Source organism: Trichogramma pretiosum, unplaced genomic scaffold (assembly GCF_000599845.2).
Source record: "Trichogramma pretiosum strain Unisexual culture from Peru unplaced genomic scaffold, Tpre_2.0 scaffold47, whole genome shotgun sequence".
NCBI lineage: Eukaryota > Metazoa > Arthropoda > Insecta > Hymenoptera > Trichogrammatidae > Trichogramma > Trichogramma pretiosum.
The window spans coordinates 756,845-784,184 of record NW_019640859.1 but is presented as its reverse complement, the minus strand read 5'-3'; the positions used below and the strand labels follow the sequence as shown (position 1 = coordinate 784,184).

The 27,340-nt window shown below is 43.6% G+C and overlaps 1 protein-coding gene across 3 annotated transcripts in view; it reads right to left on the bottom strand.

The window, feature by feature from the left end:
• LOC106654444 overlaps positions 1 to 27,340 on the bottom strand; it is a 132,351-nt gene that overhangs the window by 31,302 nt on the left and 73,709 nt on the right. The window lies entirely within an intron of this gene.

The following is a 27,340-nucleotide window of genomic DNA, read 5'->3' as shown; positions in this document are numbered from 1 at the left end:
TCTCTTTCTCTCGGTGCGCCAAGCTCGACACGACGATCGAGCTCGAGAATATAAGCAGCCGAGAATAACAGAAGAATAAAAAAAAAGGAAGCAGTATAATACAAGCGCTAGAAAGCACTGCGCGACTCGAGAGTCGAGCGAGAAGGAGAGAAAAAGAGAGGATATCGTAGGATTATGCCAATTGGATTGCGCTGCATGCTGCCGAGAGATCAGCAGTGCACAGCAGCACGAGGGTCGCGCGATGATCGCCTGATATATGAATATTACTCGAAATTATTATTGCGACGTGTTTTTTCTTTCTTTTTTTTTTGTTATTTCGCTTTACTTTGTTATAAAAATATAATATTTTTCTGTATTTCATTCTCACACTACGTGTGCTCGGTGTGCGCGTTTACACGCGAACGAGATACGAGATTCGCGGCACTGGTCCGCATGCATATTTTGTTTATGCGTTCTCACACAAGGACACGTGAAGCGGATGGTTGTGTATGCATGTGCAGCACATTTATATACATTGCGCACGTCAAGCTCGAGAGCTGTGAGCAGTGAGCATTTAAAGCGCGAAGCGCGTGCGCGCACTCGTTTTTCATATTTATCTTTTGTTCCTCCTCGGTAATCGGAGCACTTAATAAAACATATCGCCCCGCGCGCGCGCGTATATATTTGTTGATTCAAATTAACATTCGCCGATTTGCTTACATTGTGATAAACAAAATACGATAACAACTTTCGTGTGTGTGTGTGTGTGTGTGTGTGTGTGTGGGTACGTGATAGTACATTACAATAAGTGCTATATCATATGCAAAAGTTTGAGCGGCGCTAACTCGCTGTGATATGTGTTTCAGCGGTATACATAATACGTGTGTGTACATTTTTATACGTACTATACGATCTTTTATGCTCTGAAATTCCATGAAAAAAAAATTTAATTATTGAAGAGCTCGATTCTCGTCGAGCAATTAAAATACCGGAACGGTACGTATATTACAATTGTGCTTGTTTATGGACTCAACACGTTCGTCATGCTGGACGATGTCGTTGAACCGCGCAGTTGGGTCTGTGCGTACGATTTCAAAGCTGCGAAATGAAATTATTCTAACTTTGGAATGTAGCGAAAGTCCCTGGCCCAGTGGAGAAACATATTTTTTGGAGGAAGGAAGAGAGGTGGCACAAAATAAGAGGTCAAATCAGTAGGTCGATGTACCGACTGGCTATTTTTATTTTAAAACAATAACAGTGAAAAGTGATGGATTTGCTTTCACGGCAATTTCGCACAACTTCAGCTTGATGATTTAAAGACAGAAAACTGAACGTTGTAGAAAATATGATATCGTTGTCAAAGAATCGGGTATTTTTGAAAATTGGTTGCCATAAAGTTTTTAATTCAATTTTCACAAATAAGATATTAATATCACGATGACAAAACAATCCTCTGTTTATAATAAAAATTGTTTTGTTTCTTAAACAAGCTTAATTCTAAAACTGCAAGAGCCATAAACGTCTGATACCGGAGCGTACATGGTGTACATGCATGGTCCGACAAAATGGCAGCCAAAGAAGCCAGCTCGACTCTCGTATACCAAGATTCGGAGTCAGGACGTTATAATTCAATCGAAGTTTGGTAGAAAAAAATCAACAAAGCAGCATAAAGCATTGCCTTCAATCAAAAGTCAAACTTTTTTCGTTAAATGATTAAAGCGTCTTGAGGCTACGCGTACAACTGTACTCCGACTTGATTAGAACTCATAACGAGTCTGCAAAAATCGTCATCGTTTTGCAGCGTGTCTAGGTCTCGTTGAACCGATGATCATCCGCATTCAACGGCAAAAACGAAATAATCAGCGTACGTCTCGAGTCTATAAAAAGACGACACACGCGCATATCAGAAGCAGCAGTGAGAACAAAGAGTCTCGTCGAGTGGCCGTGAAAAACTACTGTGTGTGCGGCAGCCACCGCCGATGCTCCTCGGCATCATATATATATCTATGCGAGCAACATAATAATATAAGCATATAAATTCAATTGTACGCAGGCGCGCGCACTCGCTTAATAAATCCACATGTATATATAATGTACGTATTACGTAGATACACGCGCGGTGGTTGCGGTTTTAAGAGCGTATGTATAACGCACAGCAGCCACATTTCTGTCTTGACGAAGTTTTCGGTTATATATGTACGAGCGGAGCTGTGCTACCACTGCTGCTGCTGCAGCGCATTAGGATTTCGTCGAGCGAGGAAAGAGAGAAGAAAAAAAAGCACATGTCGAGAGAAAAACACCGCAATGTGGCACGATCGGACTGCGCTACACTCTACTACGTATACACACACACGAATCTCTGCTATAATCCCTCGCCACTAATCCTACCGAATCTCGAAGCTCTCGAGAGTGGATCATCGCATCGTTCGACTTATACACGCTATAAAACTGTACAAGAGATCGTGTGAGAGCTGTAAAAGTGCAGCTCTCCACTCGATATACCCTGTACATAATGTGTATATAATATTTATTATACATGTATATATACCGCCGCATGTCTCGGAGCTGCCTCGCTCCATCTGGTCTGAACGTCTCGTAAATTTATAAACATATTGTATGCTTATACGAAAATATTATTATATTATTATATAGGCGGTGGACAGTTAACGTAATTGGTGCGAGAAGCCAAAGTAGCTGCTCGAGTCGCGGGGATATCGACAATGTCATGCATGAAAAAAGAAAAAAAAACAACCAACCGATGGCGATTAACTTTTATAGCTTTGAGCATATTTTGTAGCGCGCTTATGATGCTGCGTACGTAATAATAAACGGGTGCCGCTCTCGAGTCACAAGCTTGCAGCAGCTTATATGTATGCCTCCATATTTATACACGTAGTGCATCGCGACGAGTCTATTTGTTTTAACGGAGGTTATCTCTCGTTGCGCTCGACTCTCGATTCGAAATCGCGCACGAGTACGAGCACGTGAATATGGTGCATCGCGCGCGTAAATACTTTCCTCGTCGATGCACGATTTGCAATGTACAGATTTAGCTCTTAATTCGCACGCTGCAGTCGGTAACTATATCTGCGATCTCGAGTCGATCGCGATAGAGAAAATACAATAATAAACACGAGACGATATACGAATTAGTAATCACCCATATGAACGATTTCGAAATGTCGAAATTCATGTTTAATAATACGCGTGTGTCGTATGCTAAAGCGTAAACGTGTGTACAACAATACCTGAGGTAAGCAAATAAGCAGCCAACATCATGTCCTTGAGCTGGCCCAGGTAATATTCTGTCTGCTGCTGCTGATGATGATGGTGGCCGTTGCTGCCCGCGATAAAGTTTCGTGCGCCGGAAAAATCGTTCGGTAGCTCGCTAATAGTAGCGGCGAAAGCACCATTATTATTACTGCCGTTGCTCTTTGTCGTCGCCGTCGTCTCGTGCACGATGCTTCGACGATGCAGACTTTGACAGAAATCACTTCTTTCTCGTCCTCGATCGTCGTCGCCGTCGCATTTTTTGACGACGGCAACGACGTCCTCATCGGCGTACTGCACTTTGCATTTGCTCTTCATGTTTTCTTCACTTTTTTTTTCTTCTTTTTATTCTTATATAGCACCAGTAGTGAATACGATAACAACACGCACAATATCGTACTATTATGCGATATAAATAAGTCTCTCTCTGAATTTATTTACAGGTGGTTGTGTGTATGCGCGTATACATTATATACACACGCGATAACAAGAATAGCATCGACAACGAGCTCGCTATTTATGTCGATGATTCGCAACGACGAATCCGAGTGCGCGCGGGTAACTCGATAAAATATATATTAATATTTCTCTCTGCCTGTGTGTATACGTAAATATATAATGTTGCATCTATTGACGATCCTCCTCGCTGATTAATTCATATACACGCGAACTGCGTGACGTGTGTATCAAAATTCCAGTGTAGCTCTTGTACATTCGCAGCGCGTGTCGCACGCGTACATACATATTTTTTAAACGCGTGTGCTATATAGTATATATCGGCGTATGTATTAATTTTACATACTTCGGAGTATCACATTCTTTGTATATATACGACGAGCTTTTGATTCAGCTTATCTTTTTATCACCTGAGTAATTTTATCTCGCGCTGCACGTGTGACCGATGCTGCTACACGAGTGGCCGACTTTCGATTTCGCACTCGATCAGCTTTGTAACAATCTGAATTCGAATTCATGTATAGGAACTTTCGATTCCAGCGTTTCATACATACACCAAGTTGCAGAGATCGTATGGTAATATATCTTCTTCCACTTAGTCTGGCTTTCGGCTGCTAAATGTGCAGTAGCAGTAGCAGCACTGGCGACGACGACGACGACGACGACGAGGCTTTGGTTGCTGCTGCTTTTCCCGACGTTGTCGACGTATCTTCTTCGCGAGTCATCGCTTCCTATATAGTCGTCGAGAGTAAGTAACGCCTGCAGTGACTGACTCGTCGAGCAGCTCACTTGAGATGGAGCAGAGAAAAAAAAGAAGAAGACGGTCATGGATTAAGACAACGTTTCCGACGATCTCTTCTTCTTCTTCCAAATTGTCTGCGCGTGAGATGGACGAGCGAAGAGTATATATAAAGCTGTGTGCGTTTGGTACATACGGTGTATATATCTATATGGTATATATGGCTGCGCGCGTATTATCAGATGGTCGGAAAGCTCTTTTACTTCATCTTTCGTTATACTCGCTCTCTGCTATACGCGCGATATTGGCTTTAGCCCACGTTTAGACTTCAGCTCCCGCATATATATATATACTCGAGATTCGAGCGTGCACTTGAAATGTACGTTTTAAAATCGTTAATCACTCGGGGGTGAGCGCATATAGCTTATATAGCCCGGGCCGTGGCCGAAGCAAAAAGTTTATAGACAAAATCGCGTCGATCGATGCATATAGAGATTCGTCGAATTTCGCTCGACGATTTCTACGCGGCTATATACAAGGATGAAAAATTTACTTATCACGTCGAATTTTTAACTTTATTATACTCGGATTACGCTAGAACGTATGGAAAGGTGTACCGAATCCAAAACGTACGTTAAAAAAAAAGGAAGAAAAGCTAAAGAAAAAAGGGCAGAGAACCTCGGCGTTTCCAATTTCGCGAAGAGATGCGCGCTAGCTGCACAATCAATTTTTCGAGCGCACCATGTATATAATAATAATGATGATGATAATAATACCTGCGAGCAACGGAACGCACACAGCCTTACACATATAGCTCGCCCACACACACACACACACACGCGGACGATTTCTCGAGGTGCACATATATATAGACGAGAAAAGAGAGTAGTACAAAAGAGAACATACGAGATTCGCTGGAGTATAAGAAGAGAGCGTCTGTGCCCTCCGCGTATATATATATAGCTGTATAAGAGCTCCTTATAGCTATTACGAGTGGAGAGAGAGAGAGAGCTTGTGCTCTGGCGCGCACGTAAGTGGAAAAAGGATTTTTAAAGGTGAAGGAAGAAATTGGGCGAGGAGAAAAATCTTCGCATCCATTCTCGCCTGCTTTTATCAGTGGCACGTGTCGCGACTGCCGAGAGAGAGAGAGAGAGAGAGAGAGGTTAGATAATCTCGTAACCAGCCCCCGAAAAATATATATCTATACACTTTTGCAAAAGCACGCAGCAGCAAGCAATGGTCCGCTCGCACACACACATACGCCTGGCATATACACATTCACACCCAGTGGAGCTTGCTGCTGTCTCGGTATGCCGAGAGAGCCCCGAGTTATTGTACGGGAGCTGCTTCCTCCTGCGTTGCCTGACTGCCTGCCTGCCTTTGCACACGTCGAGTAAACCAAATAAATTGGATTCTTTTTTATACCAGAGAGCGTAATGCAAGACTCTCCTCTCTCACTCGTGGCTGCCTATTTTTATTTATTTATTTTTTTTTATTTTTTAATACATATAAAATGCGTGACGTCGTAATTGCATAATCAGTTTAGCTTTGACAAAAGGCGTATAATAAGTTGCTCGAGCTGCTTCCTCTCTTTCTCCGTACTCGACTACGCGGCTCAGCGCAAGAAACGACTATACGCGTTGGAGCTTATAAGTTGGCACACTGTGTACATTATGGGCACACTTTAACGGAGTCCAACTCGAGTAATACAATATAATCCATCGTCGTCGTCGTCGTAGTCGTCGTCGTCGTCGTCGACACAAGGCGACTTTACGCTCGCGGCTCGCACTCTAAGGTGCTGAAAGGCCTATACGAGTGTATATATGTACCTATTGCCCAAGCAACTTTCTAAGTGCAGCTCTTATATTATATGCATGTACAACACAGGCAGCAGCAATGTACTCAAGTGCAACGCGCCGCGCGTCAAGCTAAAAGTAAGCGAGTCGAGAGTCGAGTGAATGCTTGAATGTCACACACGCATTTTAAACGCGTGAACGCGTATTATATACGCACGCATACTCGGCTGCGTGAGAGTGAGAAAGAAAGAGAGATCGAGTTTATTTTCAGCGATACGTTGCGGCTGCTTAATTGTTCCGTGATTTAAGCTCCTCTTCCTTATTACAACCCGTTCGACTTAGACGCGGGAGTCGAGCGATGACTTCGAGAAAGATCATTGTGAATTTTTTATTTCATGTCTTTATCGATTTTTGCGTATACATATTTTATGATCGATGTACAAGATTTTGACTCCAAAGTTTAACGTGTAACCCGATCTAGTAAACGCACTTTTATCCGTATTTTAAAAGCATCGAATTTTCCTAATTTATACACACCCACGCGTCTACACTTAATAATTCATACACTCGAAGCTCATCGATCTATACACGCAGCGCAGCCGAGCGGTATTTATAAGGAAGCCGTGAAAAGAGAAAAGCTCTCGATCGTCTCGATGAGCCCCTCGAGGTCACGCGCGTTCGCGAGCTCCGAAGACGTAGCGACGACGACGACGACGGCGACGTCGGTGGCACACGCATTTAAGCATTATAATAGCAATCAAGCTAACTTGTTTTCGCGGAGGAAATAAAACGACATTTCTCCGGTGAATACATAAGCGCGAGTCGAGTTCGCCGCGCGTGCACTACAGCAGCGGCAGCAGCGAAGTAGGTCACTTCTGACGCGCAGGTTAATACCTACGTATATGGCGTATACATATAGCTACGTGTATACATTTTGTACGAGTGTATATGTATATAAGCACGATGTGCGCGTACGAGTATGTATATCTATATAATGGACTACGCGGTATAACGTAAAAAGAGTAAAAATCGTCCGCAGCGCACTACACGCGATCTTTTGTGAATATGGATATTCTCGCAGAGGGAGAGAGCTCTGAAGCGACCAAGCGCTGAAAAGTCGCTAAATGTGGCTGTACGCGTTTTTCGATATATAGATATAGGTAAACGCGAAAACGAGGAAGAGCGTTTGACCGAGCAGCAAAAGAGAGAGAAACTAAACGCGCAAAGCGTCGGTGACGGCGCGACAATTTCGACCATTGAACAATGAACGTTGCACACAGCACAGCAGCAGTGGCACGATTCGATTTGCATGCCGCGCGTATATAAACCTATGTAGGATGCGTATAAGCTCTCGCGCTCGACTTTTAACGCTTTTGACTCATTGGCCATATGCATGATTTATTATTATTATATACGTGAGTTTTGCTGCGGTTAAAATATGCTGGGGTGAAAACTTTGGATAAAAAAAATTAAACGATGATACGCATTAAGCCATTAATTGATGCAGAAATGTAGAAATCTGTCGTCGATTTTGAGCCAAAGTCATTAAATTGTGAATTATGATATGAATATGAAAATTTCGTAGAAAATCGAATAAAATGTCAAAACATCATACTAAAGTGAAGGAAAGAAAGTTGAATAATTTTCGTACATAGAAATCATAATTCTCGTGAAGGTTCGACAAAGGTATGTTCGAATTATAAGAAAAAACGAATTAATTTTTCGTCCTGAATTAACTTAAAAATTTTCATTCGGATATTTGATTTTACCCGGAGAATAACGCGTTAAAAATCGACCGCGAAAAAATTTCCCAACGACAAAGACATATATTTACGAGTGGACGAGAGGTGCGCGACGACGACGACGAAGAAGACGGATTCAGTCGAACGTTTAACGACGCGCAGAGAGAGAAGTGGATCTGGCCTTGGAAACGGAACTTGAAACTGTCAATTGTCCAAAGCCACTGGACGGTAATGTTCTAAAGCCGCAGCAGCAGCAACTATATCTTTCGAGCAATAAAAGTATAATGCGCTTCGTCGGTCGTTCTTTTTCCGCGCGCGGCTTAAATCGCCTCGATGTTGAATTTATTCATTGTAATTTTCGAAAAAAGCTCTCTCCCCGTCGTGAGACTGCGGTCGGGGAAAAAAGAATCAGCGACGCAGCCGTTACCCTCGTTCCTTTTTTATTTGCATACAAAATCGCACGAATAAACTTACAAATTTTATGAAAAAACGTTCGTCAAGCGGATGAAAGAGTAATGATTATCAATTAACCTATCAGAGAAGAGCAACGCTTTAAAAGTCCTCTTTCTGACAAAGATAGCGATAATCCATAAATTCGTGCCCCTCTCTCTCTTTTCTTATCTTCCAAGCTTAATGATTTATGATCTGTCAAAAAAAGTTTTGAGGTCAGGCAAAGGTCATCCTATCTACCGTCCGTCTCTTACTCTCTCTCTCTCGCTCATTCTGCAGTTTAGCCTTTTTTACGAGAAAACGGCCTCGCAGGGGCAGGCAGTATTAGCGCAATAGTTTCTATGCTTTAACATGTACACGGCACCGACTAAATCGATATACTTGTACGACTCTGGGTATGTGTATCGTGTAATGCCGTGTGCGGACGCGGCCACGAGGGCGATTAAACGATTTTTAACTTATTCCCGTAAAGTTAATCGCCGATCCAATAATGCGATAACGGCTAATTGTTTGTCGTCCAGGACAGGAAGCAGCAAAGCAAAGTTTATTCGACTCGTTCGGATCGTGTTTTTTTTTTGTCGAGTCAAGTAATCGAATTTTCGGATATCCGAGTTTTGAGCGAGTGTTTGAGTTTTTTTCAGGTACTCGGATAATTTTTAGTAGCTCGGTCAAAGGCCACGTATAGAGAGCGATTTGTTTGATTTGTTAATGAAATTAAAATGTTAATGCAGCAAAGTAGGGGCGATGCCCAAGCACAGCTATGTACTAAGGTCATTAATACAGCCGCCTTGTATTTTGGATGCAAGGATACAATGTTATAGAGATGCATATATTTAACAACTGGCCGACAAATTGTCGAGAAAATTTTTGCGTCGATTAGCAGTGTTAAAAATTGTTTCTGGGAGCTGATACGATACCGATTGCCAATCGAGTGCTATAAAATTATCCTCGACGAACATCATATTTTTCAATGTTTTTCAATGCCTGTTGTCATTTAATTTTTTTTTATTTTCGATATAATTCAAATAAATAAATTTAAAAAATAATTCAATCCATTTTTTTAATCCATAAAAGCCCAATCGTTCGGAGTAAAAGATCTAACACCACTTGATCGAGACCCAGTTATACATACATCAAAAATTTATGTATTAAAAAGAATATACCATTAAGGTAATTGAAAAAGTTGAATTACTCAAAAAGAGCACGAGTACTCGACGAGTCGGCTGCCCAAACAGAGTATAATCCGAAAAAAACGAATATTTGCACACGCCTGAAAGTTACAAAAAATCGATACCGTGATAAAATAATCGGATCTTTTCGTAGCGCTCGCGCAGCTTTCTTTACTCAGCCGAGCTTCCGCATCGGGTGCTTTTTTTGATATTCAATCTCTATAGCGCCGTGTGTGTATCCAAGAACCAAAATCTCGGCCGTGCTTGCGGTGCGTTACGTGCGCATGAATATGCGCGCGGACTCCTGACACGAAGCGTTGTATCACGTGGCAGTTCGATGAAACGCATACACATACGCGCGCGCGTCCAAGTTCGATCGCGCAGTGGACTCGCAGCTATAAACGCGCGTGCATATAGCAGATAGTCAATAGATCCGTCCCGTAGTTGCACGACGCGCGCCGTGTGTTGTATATATGCGCTTACGTGAACGCGCACATTATACGCGGATCGACGTGTCGTCGCGGGGATTAGAGAATCTTCTCTAAATATTACGTCACTATTCTCTTTCTCTCTCGCTCCTTTCGTGTACACGCGAACAACTTTAATATTATATAGATACTCGTAAAGTATCGAACGGAAAATGAGCATTGACGTTTGTGTATTATGTGCAGACGGTATATATACATTTGCGCCGAAGCATATTACGTGCTAAAAAACTGCGCGGCTCGAGTGACGCGCGGAGCAAACGAGGAATAACTTATCTTTCGTTATGTACAATTTTTTTTTTGTATTTTTTCCACTCGAGTTTTATTTTTATGATGCACGCGCGTATACAAAAATTCGCGTATCCTGATTAATTGTTTCAAGTTCAAACGAATGGCAATTTTAACGACTAATTAATCATTAAAAAATTGAAACGAACGAATAATTGGACGAAAAAGCTCGGAATAGTGCATAGCGTGCAAGCTCGCGCGCGGATGTAAATAAGTCGAAATAAAAAGAAGCAAAAAAAAAAAAAAAACACGAAACGCAAAGAAAAAATCCGGAAAGCTCTGCGGCGTGAGCGTGAATAATATCTATTCATACCCGTGACATTTACACGCAATACGCGCGCATACATTCGGTTTAGAGACGTATTGAAAAACGTCAAATTGGAAAAATTGAATTGAACCTCGCAGCGAGTACACAGTTTGGTCGTTCAAAACATACCATAGATTTATATGCGCCAGCGCGTATAAGTGCGCAAACCGTAGTGAGAGGTATTTCTCGTGTGAGTGTGTGTGTGTGTGTGTGAGTGCGAATCGAGCTGTCTGCACCACTACAGAGTTCCGGCCACCTGTTACATCTCAATCTAATCGCGCATTTGATTTTCAATCTTTGTTTCAGCGCGTTCGTCGTGTCGTTGAATCGGGTGCGTAGATATCGTAGATTTTTTTTCGACACAATTCTTTGTGCGCAGAGATATCCAACGACGATATTCAATCCCATCAACCGCAACCCACGGAAATTTTGCCATAACTTGAAATATAAATTTTCTGCATGCTGCTGTGTGTGTACACCCGCATCGCAATAAAAAAAATGATTGACCGACGATAATTATATCGATCGGCCGCGAACGAATCTATCGTATCTCTCGCGCCCGATCGTGCCACGGAGATTATATATCCATTTGTTCGGGCGCTGAATTTCCTCCGCCTGCTTGCACACGCGAATGGGAAATCTAATTAATTAGCTTGTCGGCTAATACGATTTTCGTACAATAAAATGGCTCGCACCGGCTGCAGCACGTCAGTGCAATTGCAGAAATCCGAAAGCCGAGCATTTACATAATATATGAATACAAGCAGGGTAATCACGGTTTCCCCCGAGTTGTTTGCGTTCTAAATACCAGCCCTTATAGAATGCTGGTTTGGAATTGAAAGAAAAGATACCGTTTGCTAATTGATTTATTTAAAAAGTCATTTGACTCTTGGCATTGAAAGAAGTGATGATTTTTTATCTTTTACTGACGACGTAAATGTATTATATTTTTAAAAAATTCATAAACAATTCTGAGCTTTTCGAACAATTCCGAGCTTTTTAGAGCTTTTTACTGATTAGAAATTCATCGTCTACTTTTGGACGTAAGGTAGAACCAGTTCAAATTTAATAATAATGTATTCTCAAAGACTTGCTTTTTTTCAACATGTCGACGTACACACGGTGAATTTTATTAGCCGCGTGCAGCGACGCGCAAGCGCCGAGAGCGTAGCGATGTTCAAAAGGTTTCAAAACAAGCGAAGTGAATTTGATACGACTGAAAATGGTTTAGATTGCTTGCAAATAACGTCCCACAGCGTAATAAATTCGGCTAAATGCGCGCGACTTAACGCGATCGCTCGTGTATCATATAGTTATATAGGTTGGCGCGCGCGCGCCTATACAGTCCCCGTGGACCCTGTCTGCTGCAGCACAGCGCACAAACACACACACATACACACACATACTCGACCCTTGGAGAATAGAGCGTTGGCGCGCCATGCAACTCCGACAACTCGTTTCTCCTTAACGAAGTACGAATAAAAGAGCTTTACTTTGCAGTTCGAGTTAAAGCACGACTACGCAAAAAGAAAAAGAGAAAAGAAAAATACAGAGAGAAAGAAAGGCGAGAGCTTGCGATTGCAACCCACGAAAAGCTATTATAATTTGTTGACGCACGCCGCGCAAGAGCAACAGCAGCAGCAGCAGGTAGCAGCCGCGGTTGGTCAATATTTGCGATGTATGTAACCCCCGCGCGCCGAGGAGACTTATTGAGCGCGTCGATTCTCTCGGCGATTTTCATATCCGATAAGGATAACAAACGAATCGATGTTTCATTTAAGCCACTGCCACGCGGCGCACGTTATATATATACCATATACATTAACAACCTGCTCGACTCGCGCGCGTCATCGCCTCGACGCCTATATACATGTATATGCGAATGTTTGTACACGATTGCGATGTATATCGTACGTATGATATAGCTATATACGTATATACACACATAATCGAGCTCTCGAGGGGCTCGCGCTCGAATCAAAACAACCTTCATGACCGAATTCTCCGAGACTTTTATACATATAAAAACGCGCGCGTGCCGTAAATGTGTAAAAGTTTGCACGCAGTCGAGTTCGGATTTCTCCATCTCGTCGCGGGCTAAGAGCGCGAGCGGAGCTTTATTCAAGCCATGCGCGTATCGTGTATCGTGCGGGTGATCGAAAGAAATTAAAAAGAAGAGAAAAAGTTCTCCGCGGCCAAGGCTGCGTCCGAGCGATTCTCAACCATTGCATTGTGCGCATACATCGTCATCGTCGTCGTTCACCTCGGATACGAGCGTATATGGCAGGGTCGTCGCGTTTACACACACACACACACACACACACACAGACAGACATGCGCGTGCAAATTTTCATATAAATAAATTCTATACGATAATCTAGACGCGAACGCGCGCGGCCTGACAAATTTATCCGTTCTTGCGGGTAATGTGCGTAATATACAGTGTCAAGAGGGGGCCACGTGTTTTTCATTGTGCTTCGAGCGTTATAGTTTATAAAACGCAGACAAAGTTTGCGAACGCGGTCGTCTGCGCATTACGTCACTGCATATCGTATACGGGAAAAAGGGTACAGTGGCGTGCGCGAATATACAGAGGGACACGAGAAAACGAATGGTATCGAAATCGGGCTTCGACTTGAAACCACTTCGAGTCTTCACCTCTAGATGGCGAATAATTTCATTTGTAAACCTGCAAGTGGCAAAGTCAAAATAACAGTATAAGTCGAAGCATAATCGTGGTTTATAGACGAAATTAAAACCTTATGAGAGTATTTCTACCGAGGATGTGTTCGGAACAACTCAAACAATCAATATACCATAAGAGCGCATACGTCCGTTGTTTACGGCGTGCATGTAGATTCGAGACTCTATTACCTACTTTAACAACAAATCACACGAGGCCCTACTCAAGACTCTGTTACACGTGATATTTGCGTGTACCAATATAAAAGAACGGGCCCAAAAGAAATCCTCCTATCTGTAAGCCATCGAATTGCCAAAATAAATGGATTGAATTAGAACGACGAGGGAGGGATTATCGGAAGCGTCGAGTGCTCCGTGCAAAAAGGGGATATATCCGTATTAGGTACAATAGGATATAGATAGCAGGAGGTAGCCTGAGCCAAAGAACAGTAAAACATATACACCGCACACACAAAAACTCAAGCATGCGATAGCTTTGGATCGTTGTATCCACGCTCTAGAGGTCACGCACGGGACACGTATAAGAGATATATGTTAAAGTGTGGACGCGGCGCGTGTCGTATCACGGATGCTTACGGCCAGTGCATGCCTATATCTATACACTGTTATGAAGTTTATCGATAACGATCCCGCGCCTAAACTTTTTTCCTCTTTCTTTCTCGGGGCAGAAAACTACTTTCTAGCGTTACCGCGTGTATTCGGAGCTTTCGCGAATTTGTAACGGAATTTTTCGTAATCCAGTATAGGCGAGTTGCAGTCTACGCCTCGAGTCATATCATAGATATAGGAAAACGCGTGTTATAGATGTCCTCAACTCGATCATTATACACACACGCGCGCGCACAACGTTGATCTCTCCGTTTTAAACTTGCGCGTGCAGTCTTCGATGTTTTCGCACTACTGCCCCTGCTATATGTAGCTGCAGCAGCAGCGGGATTACACATTATGTGCTTCTATTTTTAATCAGCTCGTGTGTGTGTGTATGTGTGTGTGTGTGTGTATGTCGCAGCGCAGTTACGCTCGCGCACATATGAACTCGTCTGCATACACTATACTATACCGCACACACAGGTTTATAATATGCATCGCGCGCGCGGCAATAGCTTGGCTCTGGCTTACATACGTTATAACGTATGCATGTATATTAGAGACTAGTTCGAGCTATATAGTAGCCTAGAGCTAGGTGCAGCAGTTTTAATTAATAACGAAGATTCGCGGATGTTTGGGGATATATACCTATATGTATAACGCGCTATGCACGTTACAGCTGGATCGAGTCGAGCTTACACGGAGCTCTCGGAATTGTTGCGACGATCTTGCGCGTGTGCACGTTAGCTCCTGCATTATGATCGGGAGAATCTGCGTCACGCGCGCAATAACAATATCGGTAGGAATGACAAAAAACTAAAAATTCATATCGACGTGTATAAGCTTAGATTTTCAACGACGTGGTATTCTGTCTTTCTCTCTTTCTTTCGTCTATTTCTCTAGCATATAAAGGCGGAGAAGATAAAATCAGAGCTGCAAAATCGGATCAAGCGGTGTAGCAGCAGTGCACACGTTTGCAACGCCGCTGCTGCCCCGGCTCGATCTTATTTTTCCTCTCTGTCTCTGTCTCTCTCTCTCTCTTTCTCGAGCTCTCTGCTACTGCTGCCACTGCTGCTGCTCAGCAATATTTTATCTTTCCGAACGAGTAGGCGCAAACACACATACGTACGCGCGTCTGTCTGTGTATATAAGCGCATACATACATAATAACATGCGCGCGCCCGAGAACTGTCCAGTTTGAGCCTGCAGCATGCCAGCAGCTATGCACAACACACTTTTATAACACCTGCCGATCGTGTATGTATACGTGTGTGTGTGCGCGCGCGCGCGCGAAATTCGGAGCAGTAGTCAGGCGCGGGCCACTCGAACTCTGTCTCATACTAAGGCCATTGTGCTGCTGCTGTGCGAAGCGATGTGTGTGTGTGTGTGTGTGTGTGTGTACATGCTACACGTTATATATTACACAACAGCTGCTCGCGCGGCCGCTGCGTATGCCGAATAATATAACATAATATAATTCGAGCACATCGGTCGATTTTCGAGCTTATAATATTATTATACATGATATGAAGTGCGCGCACGAGAGTCGAGCAGCAGCAGCCGCATTGGAATATATAAAAGTTAAATGCACTCGTTTGTGTTCGGCAAGTCGCTCGATGATTCTCTCTCTGTGCCACTGAAGCAAAAGCATGATGCACACACAAGAGAGAGATAGATAGAGAAAAAGAGCCACTTACGCATACGCACATGCGAATATAATTATTATTAAATGAAGAATGCGCGCGCGGGCGGGCGTCTCTCTCAGACTCTCTCGCTTTCTGTCTGCGTTAGTGCGTCATTTAGTTAGCTTGCATAGAGCCGAGTTCGTGTGTATATGGCTCACATGTACGTATATAAGAGCTAGCCAAGAAAAACGTTAGGAGCCGTGTAGTATTATATGCACACCGCAATATATACGGCGCAGACTGCAGCAGCAGCGGCATGATTTACGCGTGCTGGTGCGCGGCGCGATCCTCTTTCTTTCACTCGGAGCCGTTGCCGCTGCTGCTCTTTTGCGCTTTGGCATACATTCGCGCGGGGCCTTTTCAAATATTATAAGCTCGTCTTTTAACGCACACACTCGTATCTGTGCAAGTAGGCGCGGTGTTATAATCGAGACGCTCGCGAACGCGCAAAGAAAATCTCATAACCGATCCAAACGATATTTAGCGATTTTATTACTCTCTCTTTCTCGTTATATATCGAGCGACACTCGAGGAATTTTTGGACAAGAAGCACTACGATGATTTTGATACCTACACACTGCCCACAACTTTTTTTTTGCATACGCAGATGATGTACGACGGCGTGTCAAGCTTCTCACACGAGGCAACTCATATATTATTATTATTATTATTCTGAGCGATGAATATGTCACAATGCAGCAACAGCAGCAGCACTGCACATGTGGATTCACTCACGTATTCGAGGCACTAGATATATAGTGACTGCACGCGCGGCACTGCACGGACATTGACGGGTACAGAGTAAACAGCAGTAGCTGCAGCGATCGCAGGCACATTAACGAGAGATCAGCAGCAGCAGCAGCAGCAGCAGACAACGAGAGAGAGAGGAAAAGAGACGATGATAATAATATAGAGGCCGCGAAATGTCGTCTGCCGCGCGCTATGTACAAAATGTGCCGCTGCCGCCGCACCGATCAACATTTATAATTGTACACGAAACAACGACGATAATACAATAATGCAGAGCGGTGCGCGCGCGTCTGCATGTGCAAATATATCTGTATTACACGTAAGTATGTGTATAACGCGCGCGTGTCAGCGATCGAGAAGCAACTGAGCCTCTCCGACCGAGCGTCCATCCATCCATCCATCCCTACTTGCAGCAGTACAGTATATAGCACGGAGCAGCGGCAGCGGGGCGCGCGCCTCTCTGCACGTTCGCGTTTGCCAGTTCCAAGCGCGCGCGTGCGAGTTCTCTCTTCTGCACTTGATATTGCAGTGCACGTTATATATATATAGTACACTGTGCTGTGTGCTGCAGGAAAGGCGCGCTGTACACCGGCGGCACGACTCGGAGCTGCTTCTCTTTCTCTTTCTCGCGCTCTCTCTTACTGCCGCGATCGTGTGCACCAGGGCTGTCTCTACATACATCTGTGTGCGAGCGCGAGTGCATGTGCCTGTGCTGCAACGAGCAAGAAAGAGAGAGAGAGAGAGAGCCTCGAGTGGGAGAGTCTCTGTGGGCTGCAGCTAGTATACGCCTCTCTTTCGCGCGAGTGTGTGCGAGAGTATACACATACGTATGTATATGCTGCTGCTGTGCAAACTGCAACGCACACACAGCTGCGCGAAAGCACGAGCCGCAGAGTAGACGACGACGACTGACGTCAGGTTGTCGCCGCCACCGCCACCACCACCACCGCCAGCGCCAGCCAGCGCCTGGCTATATACGATTTCGATCGCTTTATTATTAGGTGCAAGCTTCGAGAGACCTGCTACTGTGCTGTACGCTTAATGCCGCTGCTGCTACTTTTCTCGCTCTCACCTTATATTATACACACACATACGTATACACGTTGAGAGTTGGTGTATAGTTACGCGCATGTATGTTCTCCGATATAATCGCGACTCTTTTTTTTTCGTCACACCGGTGCTGCATTATAATCATGTGTACGGATCATCGTAAATCTTTTTTTTTTTTTTTTTAAGAGAATGAGAGAGAAACGAAATGACATATTCCGAAAGGAAAATTCAGTTATTTATTAACCTCTTCTCTTTCATTCTCTCGACGCGTCGAGCCAATAACGCTGCCACCAGTGGATGCTGTACGCGCGGAGGAGTATATATTCGTCACTGCTCCGAGTAAATCAGGTTTCACGGCTTCGCAGCCTGCCCGTGCCTGCGATAAAAGTGTCCGTATCCACGTGAATGAGTGAGATGCATTGTGGCCCGTACTAACTTTCAACTATATTTTTTTCCGCAGCGTATTAATATACACCCAGTTTTTTCATAAATTAAAGATTGTCCTTAAAATGTTTGCCGGTCATCGGCAATCGTCAACATTTTTCCCTCTCTTGGATAGGTTATAGGTGCGAGAAGCTGGCTCGTGAAACACAAGCTGCGCGATAGTCGATAACTGCTCGTAACTCGAGACTTTGTATACTTCGTGCGTCTATACAAAATTAAGATCAAGTCCTATACTCGCATTGGATCCGTTCTGCGACTGCAACCGATGCGACCTCAATGGATATCGACTATTCCAACTCCGAATCGACCCTCGCCTTCGTTAGCTAATATAGGTATTTAATTTTTGAAGATTTCGGAGTTCATACCGACCGGCGCATTGGTCGCAATCGCATCTAATACGAATTAGGTGAAAGTAGACCAATTTTAATGTCTCTATAGTGTCGTGTACTTCCGTCTGTTTCTCGAACTGTGCGCGTATATGCGTATGAGTTGCTCAATCAAACGACACGTTCACTTTCCAATAGAGATCATCGAGCAAGTAAAGTCAGTACACGTTGCAACGCCACAGAGCGAACAGCTAAAAAGATAGCTCATCGATTGCATCAAGCGATTAAAAGTAAAAAATATTTCATATTATAAGTAACAGTGAGTGAGTGCTTGAGGGCGCGAAACAATGTCCGCCTTACAATTGAAAACTTTGCGAGAAAATGTCAATTGGAAGATCGAAGCAGAGAGACGCGAGTTTTTTCGTAAATTTCGTTTTTTGGTACGAGATTGGGACGGTGAACTTCCAAATCTCCAAGACATTTTTCGAAAGGAAGAAATCGATTGGCTGCTCTTTGAAGATGTGAAGCGGGAGAATCGAGAATGTTTACTCGTCGACTTCGTAGTTAGGGCTGGTTACAAGGACAAGCCGAACGTAGATGAAGACGGCAAGCCATTTTTGCATTGCACTACTGCACTGCATGGTACACTTACACTCGATTTTTCCTATAAAATGAATACTATCAGACAGCTTTTCGAAGTATACGATAAGTTTGAAGTGAATTACATCGACGATTTAGACCGTACACATTTCCATGTGGCCTGCACGTTTGGCTGCGAGGACATCGTCGAGCAATTTCTTGACCTTGGGCAGGATCCCAATCTCATTTGGCCAGGGCCAGGCAATACGCCTCTAATCTGCGCTCTGAATCGGGGCCATAAGCCAACGGCCCGATTGCTGCTGAGAAGAGGCGCCGATCAGAATTTGGCCAACAATTATGAATGTACTCCTCTCCACAAAATTTGCTTCGGCGAAGATGATGACTTGGTTGAGTTATTCTTCAAAATCAACGACGACCAACATCAAACGGTGCAGATCGAAGCCAAGGACGAGCTTGGCCGGACACCGCTACACGTGGCTATGTGGATGCGGAACAAGAAAGCAGTTGAATCGCTGCTGAAACGTGGCGCCAATCCGAACTCTACTGACAATAAAGGACTGACACCTTTGCACACTATTACCGACAGAAATAAGATATTTACAAATTTTGACTACGTTGGCGTGGCGCAAGTATTTTTTGATGTCAATGAAAAAGTCAATCAGCTAGTGCAGATCGACGCTCTGGACAACTTGGGCAGGACACCGCTGCAATCAGCTGTGGAGAATCTTTGGCCCAATATAATCGACGTACTCTTAGATCATGGGGCTGATCTGTCTAGCTTCGTTTTTCCCACTGAAATTAACTTCCAGGACGAATCTCGAATATGGAATAAACCTGATATTTTTAAATTGAGATCAGCGTCCAGCATGTTGGCCGTCGTCGAAGGTCTTCAGAATAGAGGATACGAGCTGTATCGAAGCGACCTGGTAACGATCATGAAAACATTTCATAAGCACGACTTGTTCGAGAAGTCGAAAGTTATTGAAAACAACTGGTACGATGACGAGAAATTTACGGAAGTGGCGAAAACATTTATGATGAATTCAAGTCTGTCGCTCTACGATCTGATTCGGCTACGACCGAAAGAGGCGGCGAAACGACTAACAGCTTCGGATTGCTACAAGCTCGCGCACAGGACTGATTACTTTTTGATCCCTTGTTTTGAAGCTTGTTTTCAACACCTGCGCGAGTTAATTTTAAGAAGATTTTTGCAGCGCTGGGCCCAGGATTGTTTCTGGGAGCTGATACACTATCGTTTGCCGATTCTCTGCTGTGATATGATCATCGAGGGGCTAACGAACAAAGATTTATATAATATTATCTTGGCGACTGCAGACCAAAGATCATGATTTTGATAATCTTTTTTAAAGTACTCGTCATGTCTGGTGTTATTATATGTTGCGAATTTTCCACTTCATACCAATAAAGAAATTGAAAAAAGATTCAGTTTATTAATTTTTTAAATCTTCATTTTTCTGTTTTAATTTTATTTACAAAAAATCCTAAAGAACCTCCTGAAAAACTGTTCTTATACAGCTGCTAATTGCTTTTAAAAATAATTTTTGTATAATCAATTTTTTTGATCGTCGCTTAGACCTTAATTATTGAGGCAATTCAATTATTTCTTTGTAAATTAAATTAATACCAAGTTGACGTTAAGCTCGTGCGCCATTAAATTCAATGAAACTTTTCGCAGCTCGCGTACACATATAAGCGCGTCGCCTGTCTCAGTGTGTGTATATATAGCAGTGCGCAAGGCGAAAGTACCGACGAAGAAAACTTGCAGTTTTATAGGATCCGATTCGCAAACTGTGCCAAGTACTACATATCGAATGGCACACACAAGCGCGCGCGCTGCTAACATATTATATCTATCTGCGTATACTCAGTTTTTCACTTCTAACCGAATGCGCGCAAACTTTCGATATGCCCGTTAGGCAAATTATGAATAAACATTCTTCGTCGATCGAGAGGGGTAAAGAAGGGTGGGAGGAGCGGGGGAGGGGACGACACGGCAAGCAAAATTAAATTTATGCGGCGATAAGACTCGAGAGCCGCAACGGCTTGTAAACTTACTTACAAATTTATTTATAATTCATTGACCACCAAGAGCGATCGTCGAGGGTATATCTCTCGTGTACTCACCTGAAACAAAAAACATTAAAGATTTATGAATAAACATGCCAGAGAGTCGCTATGTTCATTTTATACGGTAAAAATATATATGTGTATCAGCTGTGGATACGTATGTTTGCGCCGCTGCAGTATATAATGTCACGGAGTCGCAACAAAAAGAGCCGCGAGCTAGATCGCGTAATATCGTCGATATCGCCAAGATAAAGGAAGCAAAACTAAATAAACGAAATCAGTAATATAAGAGCAACTATATAATACACTACGCGATCGGCAGTAGTAATACAACACGAGCATTCATATACAGACGCAAAAGCAAAGAAAAGGAGACGACGACGCATAAAGTAAAGTGTATACGCTGCTGTATACGCGCGCGCGCAATCAGAGAAGTGAAAATCAACTCTTTCGCAAGATCGGAGTAAAACGTTCGTTCTCGCTGCTCTCGAGTCTCTCTTTAATTACGAGTCGAAGAAAAGGGCAAAAAGCTGCTGCTGTAGCGCGCATTTATATGCTATATGTCGCGCAACGTATTGTCGATGCGTGTACAAACAGGAAAGGAAAAAAAGGAAAGGCAAGGTTGAGAAGAGTACAAGAGAGAGAGAGAACGCGATACGCTACAACAGGAGACGTACACATTATATACCTGTGTGTGTTCGTTACACACAGATACATTCTCACTTACAAAGGCACAAATACACACGCACGGGTACGTGTTTAACACGAGAGAGGCTCGGGCACGGTTTGCAGGAGCAGAGTAGCGTCGCAAGGAACGGCGCGATAAAAGTAACTGTAACGATTTTGCGCGCAGTGTGCCATCTCGCTCGCGTCATTTTGTTTTCACGCTCTCTCTCGCTCTCTAGCAGCTCTATGGGCCGCTTCGCACCCTATTCCAACGAGCTCGTCAAAACGAAGCAGCCTCTCTCTCTGCCTCGGCTTTATGCATAATTTATTACTGCCGTGCGCTATATATACGAACAGCTGCTTAGCTTGGAATTTTTAAATTCATTTTGATTCGAAGCGTTTAATTTTCAATTATCAAAGCATTTCATTATAGAAATTGAAAAATAATACGATAAGGTAAATCTCTTGAACTGGAATGAGTGGGTAACCAAAGAAAATGATACTTATAACGACTATGATTTCTGACCTTGTAACTCGGACGAGTCAATTCTACATATCGTATTGCTTGCATCTTTTTTTGCGTGCAAATTCTCAACGCGTTTAAAGGAATTCCACTCGAAAATAACTCTCTTTCTCTCGAGTTGATTCCTGAATTTCGAATTGTGCGCCCGAAAAATCAAAGAGGTCAAGCGAGTGGCGCAGGCACCCGTGCTCTCTTTTGTACCATTATACCGATGCAATCGATTAACGAGCTGCAAGGACTCGATTAACGAGAGGAGATTCTTCGAGCGAAATTGGTATAAGCAGCGAATACAAAGGAACGCCAGCTCGGAAAAGTTAATAAAGAAACGAAGGATCTCCAACGACGCGTGTAAATTTAGAATGGGACACACGTACACACAAGCGCGGGAAGTTTTTATCTGGTGAAATTTGCGCGCTTCGAAACGAAAGCACTTTCGCGGCCGCTCGACTCTTATAAATACTGCACTAGCCGTAAAAAGGTCAAGTAATTCTTGCGCGTATAATGTACACGCGTGTGTGTCTACGTGTGCTTGTGTCAACACACGTACGCGATAGCGAGTCTGCCACACATGTATAGAAGCCTTGTCTAGCAGAGCTCTGGCCTCTCTTGGACTTGGCTTCGCTCATATATACACACAGCAACATACAGCAGCAGCAAGAGAGGAAAACCGCGTACTCCGTGCCATAAGAAAAAAAAACGGAAGACGATAAATCCGATAGATTCTCGCCTCTTGCTGTTGCTGCTGTAGCTAGCTGCACGCCAACACAAAGTTTTTCTCTCTTTTCCGTATATATAAACTCCGGGCGCGCGTTTACGTACATCTCTCTTTCTTTCCTTCTTTTTTCCGGCCGATTGCAGGCCCTCTGCTGTGTGTGTGTGTTTGTACACAGAGAGAATTAAGGGGAGAAGGTGGACGCGTAGGGAGGGAGAAAGAAAAACCTCGATGGTTGATACTCGCAGCTCTGTGTATCATATGCTTTATAAGCCCGAGCTCGGCGACTTCCATCGGCCTTGTCTATATGCGTATACATGTACAAAGCGCTGAATGTAATCCACAGGCAGAAAAACCGCGAGGATTCGAAATACACCGAACAAATATATCCACGTGCCATTGCAGTTGAGTAATTTTCCTCGAGAGTGAGAATTATTGAGGCAAACATCGATGCGCGGATTTCGTGGTGCACACGCATACACACATTTACACAGACGAAATACGGTCTATTACATACGCACGTGCGGTTACACCTTTTAGCTTTCTCATTATATCCCCGAGATACGCCATAACTCTCGCTAGCCGCCAATTATCAGGTTTGCGAGTTGTTGTGTTTTCTCCGCGTAGTTGACTGCTGCTACTACCGCGTCGTGCTAATCTGCATACGTCGAGAGGTTTCGATCGATCGGCGCAATTAATGCACATGTGTAATACATACATTATATTATATTGTATGTACATCGTCGCTTTGATATCGATACTCTCCCTATACACGTAACGAGTCACGTTGGAATTTCAATTTCGTGTATATCAAATGTAACGAGCTCATCAATCGCAAAAATTCCGATTTGGTTAATATAACTGTACGCGATATCTCAGTGAGTCTTTCAGCTCGAGTTTACGAGAGCGCATGGATATTTACCAGGCGCGACGAGGAATATACGAAAACTTCGCCCGAGTAAAACGTCTGAATGAATGGTTTTGATTTCTTCAAAGTCTCAAGTTTCCCTGCTACTACTACTATCGCGCGCAAGCTCTGAGCTCTGCAGTTTGGAGGTTTGGAAAACTTATATATAGATATAGATATGTATGTTTGAATCCACGCCACGGTGAAAACACATAGAAACACAAGCAATATATAACCCCCGCAAAAGTTTCTTCTCGCGCAACGCGAGAGAGAGAGAGAGAACATTTTAGACGCATCGTAAGGTTTATACGGATGCGCCGCGCGCACACAAGGAGAGCAAAGTCGACCGCAGCAGCTTCTGCAGCTGAAATTGTTCAAAGTTCGGGGTGGAAAATCGCGCGCAGATTTGATATTTCGCCTCGAGGTGGTAATGACCGGACAAACTTTCTGCAGGGATCTCTAAATAATGTAGATCGTGAGCATTTTGTACAGTGCGATATGTACGAGGCTAATTACTTTAATAAAGAGATGTTACGAAGTCCGATTCGATATATATTGAAAAGCCCGCGAGTTCGACGCAGCAAACGAAGCTCTTTTCATCGTCGACGATCGAGCTCCGAACAGCATCGATTGACCGAACGCGCGCAGACGATCGCGTAGACGAGCGAGCCAAGCTAAGCTGCACACACACACACACTTGTATACTATATTATATACGAGACGACCGAGAGCGGCGCCGTTCGGTCGAGTATCTCGTCTCGAGAGAGCTCCGAGAGAGATCAGTCTTGGTGGTACTCGCGCGTGCGAACATATATACCTATATACATGTACGCGCCGCAATATTAACTTGGTGTGCGTGCAGTTACAGTGGCTGCAATATTGCGCAGAAGCACGCGGGCAATCCATACTATACACGGCTCGCGGCAGCCATCGCCACCGCCGCCGTTGCCGCAAAGCAAGGTCGAAGGTGTCATCGCGTGTTCTTTTTTACTCTTTTTGCTCGCTCTGCAGCAGTCCGCTTGTATTCGCATGCCTGTATATGAAAACCGCGCTCGGGTAAGCTGCAGGTATTAACTATAGGCAACGAGCGAGATGTACATGATCGCAGCGCAATGTGGTAATGATGCATAGCACAGCTTGTATCTGTTGTATATAACCAGTGACGTGAGTAAGAGTTACATCAAAATTAGAATATTAGAAAATAAGTATGCTATGCTCCAGAGAAAGAGCGAGATTTCGAAACGCTCGGGTAGAATCGAATTTTTCCCCTGACTACTCAAACTCAACAAGTCCTAGTCGTACCGTACTTTGACGAATAACGAATGGAAGTGAGAAAACGCGCGAAAGCTTGCAGGCGCACGAGCGATATCTGCACTTCACCCGAGCAATTAGTGGCGCGCTCGGGTTTCTAATTCCTGCGAAGCTTCGAGGCGTATACGCTCTCTCTCTCTCTCCTTCCAACAGCTTTAGAATATGTATACCAAGCCTACCTGCTACATAGTTCGATCGGTCAAATATTTATCCAAATCGATTATTCGCCGACTGCAGCGGTGGTCACGTTCCTGAACTATATAGCCGACCACGATACAACACAAGCTTAAAAGCTAAAGCAACAGCAGCGCTACACCGATGCTTCCTCGTAGGTTTGCGATCGGCGCTATTACTATATATGCTGCTGCTGCTGCTGCTGCTCGGGTCACGAGCTATACAGCAGCCTAAACTTGCAGTATATATAATAGGGTATACGGGTAGTGCATAAGCTCGACACATGTACACGTGAGTGCGCCCACTCGATACGATATATATATAGCTATTATGCCCCCGTGCAGTTTTGCTCATCTAATTGTAGCTGATCTAATTGCCTCCTAGAGAGAGAGAGAGAGAGAGAGAGAGAGAGAGAAAGAGAGAGGACGCTAGGACAGGCGAGCCAAGGCAGCAGCAAACCACTGGTGTGTGGGTCAGCGTCAGGGTTTGTATCCTCATGTGACGATGACGACGACGACTACGACGACGAGAGCGTCGTCGAGCAAGCAGCTTTTATAGCAGGATTTTATTGGCCTGGGCTTTGAGGCTCAGTATTGCAAACGCGATACATCGATAATACATTATATGTACGTGCATGAACTTCGTTGACTTTTAAATTTAACGCACGGAGGCCCGATAACGATTGTCAATGATACACCATTTTGTCGCTCTCAGTCGCGTCGATCGCCCTTTAAACAATGTATACGCATCGGCGGGACACTACTCTCTCACTTCCTCCCTCGAGTTCGATTAAACAATTTCGACTTTTTTTCTCGTGCGCTCGCGAGAATCCGATATCTCTCGATTCGCATCGTCGCGAAACCCGACATAATGCGATCGTACTTATAAACTTGATGATTTTGACTGAGTGCGAGCTCGAGAGCGCTCCAGGCGCAAGATGCCTCTCTCGTTCGTGCGCGCGTTGGTTCGTTCGAGAGGGGCTTCGTTCCGGAAATTCCGCGAATGTTTCCAAAAATATTTGGCGCGCAGCACGCAAAACAATTTAATTTAATGCTCTTTTCTGTATATACAGCGCCGGATCGTAGAGTACCGTTGATGCGTTTTGGCTTTTTTGTTCTCGAGATTCTTCGGTCTTTCAGAGTTTCGCATGTATGTATACATTTTAATTGAAGCTCGTTTTGCAGGGAAAATATTTGAAAAACTGCGTCAATGAATAATGGATCTACTAATAGTTCTAGATTTTCTCCTAGATTAGTAATTTAGATTCAGTAAGTTCAATCACATGAGTCATATCTATCTCTGTTTAGCACAAAAAAGACGCACAGATAATTGAAAAGGGGAAAAATTCAAAGGCTTATTCAAGAATTAAGTAATCGCAATTTGAAGTTCTGATCAATTGAGTTTAGCTTTTTTTCAATAAAACATTTTTTCTAATCCATATCGATTATACAATCATTTTTTGCAATTTTCTCAATCACATAAATAAGTTAGGTTGAGTATGTTTGAAAGGACTTGAATCTGATCTATTGCGTTATTGCTATATACTCGAGTATATATGATTCATTTTATTAGTTAACTTTCGTGGTGTAATATTTAAAATTTATATACAATAATGTAAATCTAGACAACTATATTAATTACGTCAGTACGATATTACGTATTATAAACGAATACATAAATTTCTAATTTGTCAATTTCGTCGCCCTGATTCCTTTATTTGCAATGAGAGAAAGCATCGTGAAGGAACGGCACGTTGTGGCGCGTCAGCTTCATCGAAAACGCCACTGCTTGTAAAACCCATCCGACATTCTCTCAAACAGGTACGACATGCACGCATCGACTATATCTTCTGGCATATACTCAAATATCTCTTCGCGCGCTAAATCAATGTAATCCTCGTATGTGAGTGGGGGTTCCGGCTCCTTAATAAGTGGTAAACGGGTCAGGTCGTAGAGCGTGTAACTCAAATCACCTTGTTTTATCGGTATCATTTTTGCTTTGACCTCAAAGACTTTATCGCAACGCCAAGATTCGTCTTCGTCCGACTGCCAGAACTGCAAACCAACTTCTAAAAATGTCTTAATCTTCAGGGCGTCACGGGGTCGGAGGCGTTCGACAGCTGCCAGTGTGCT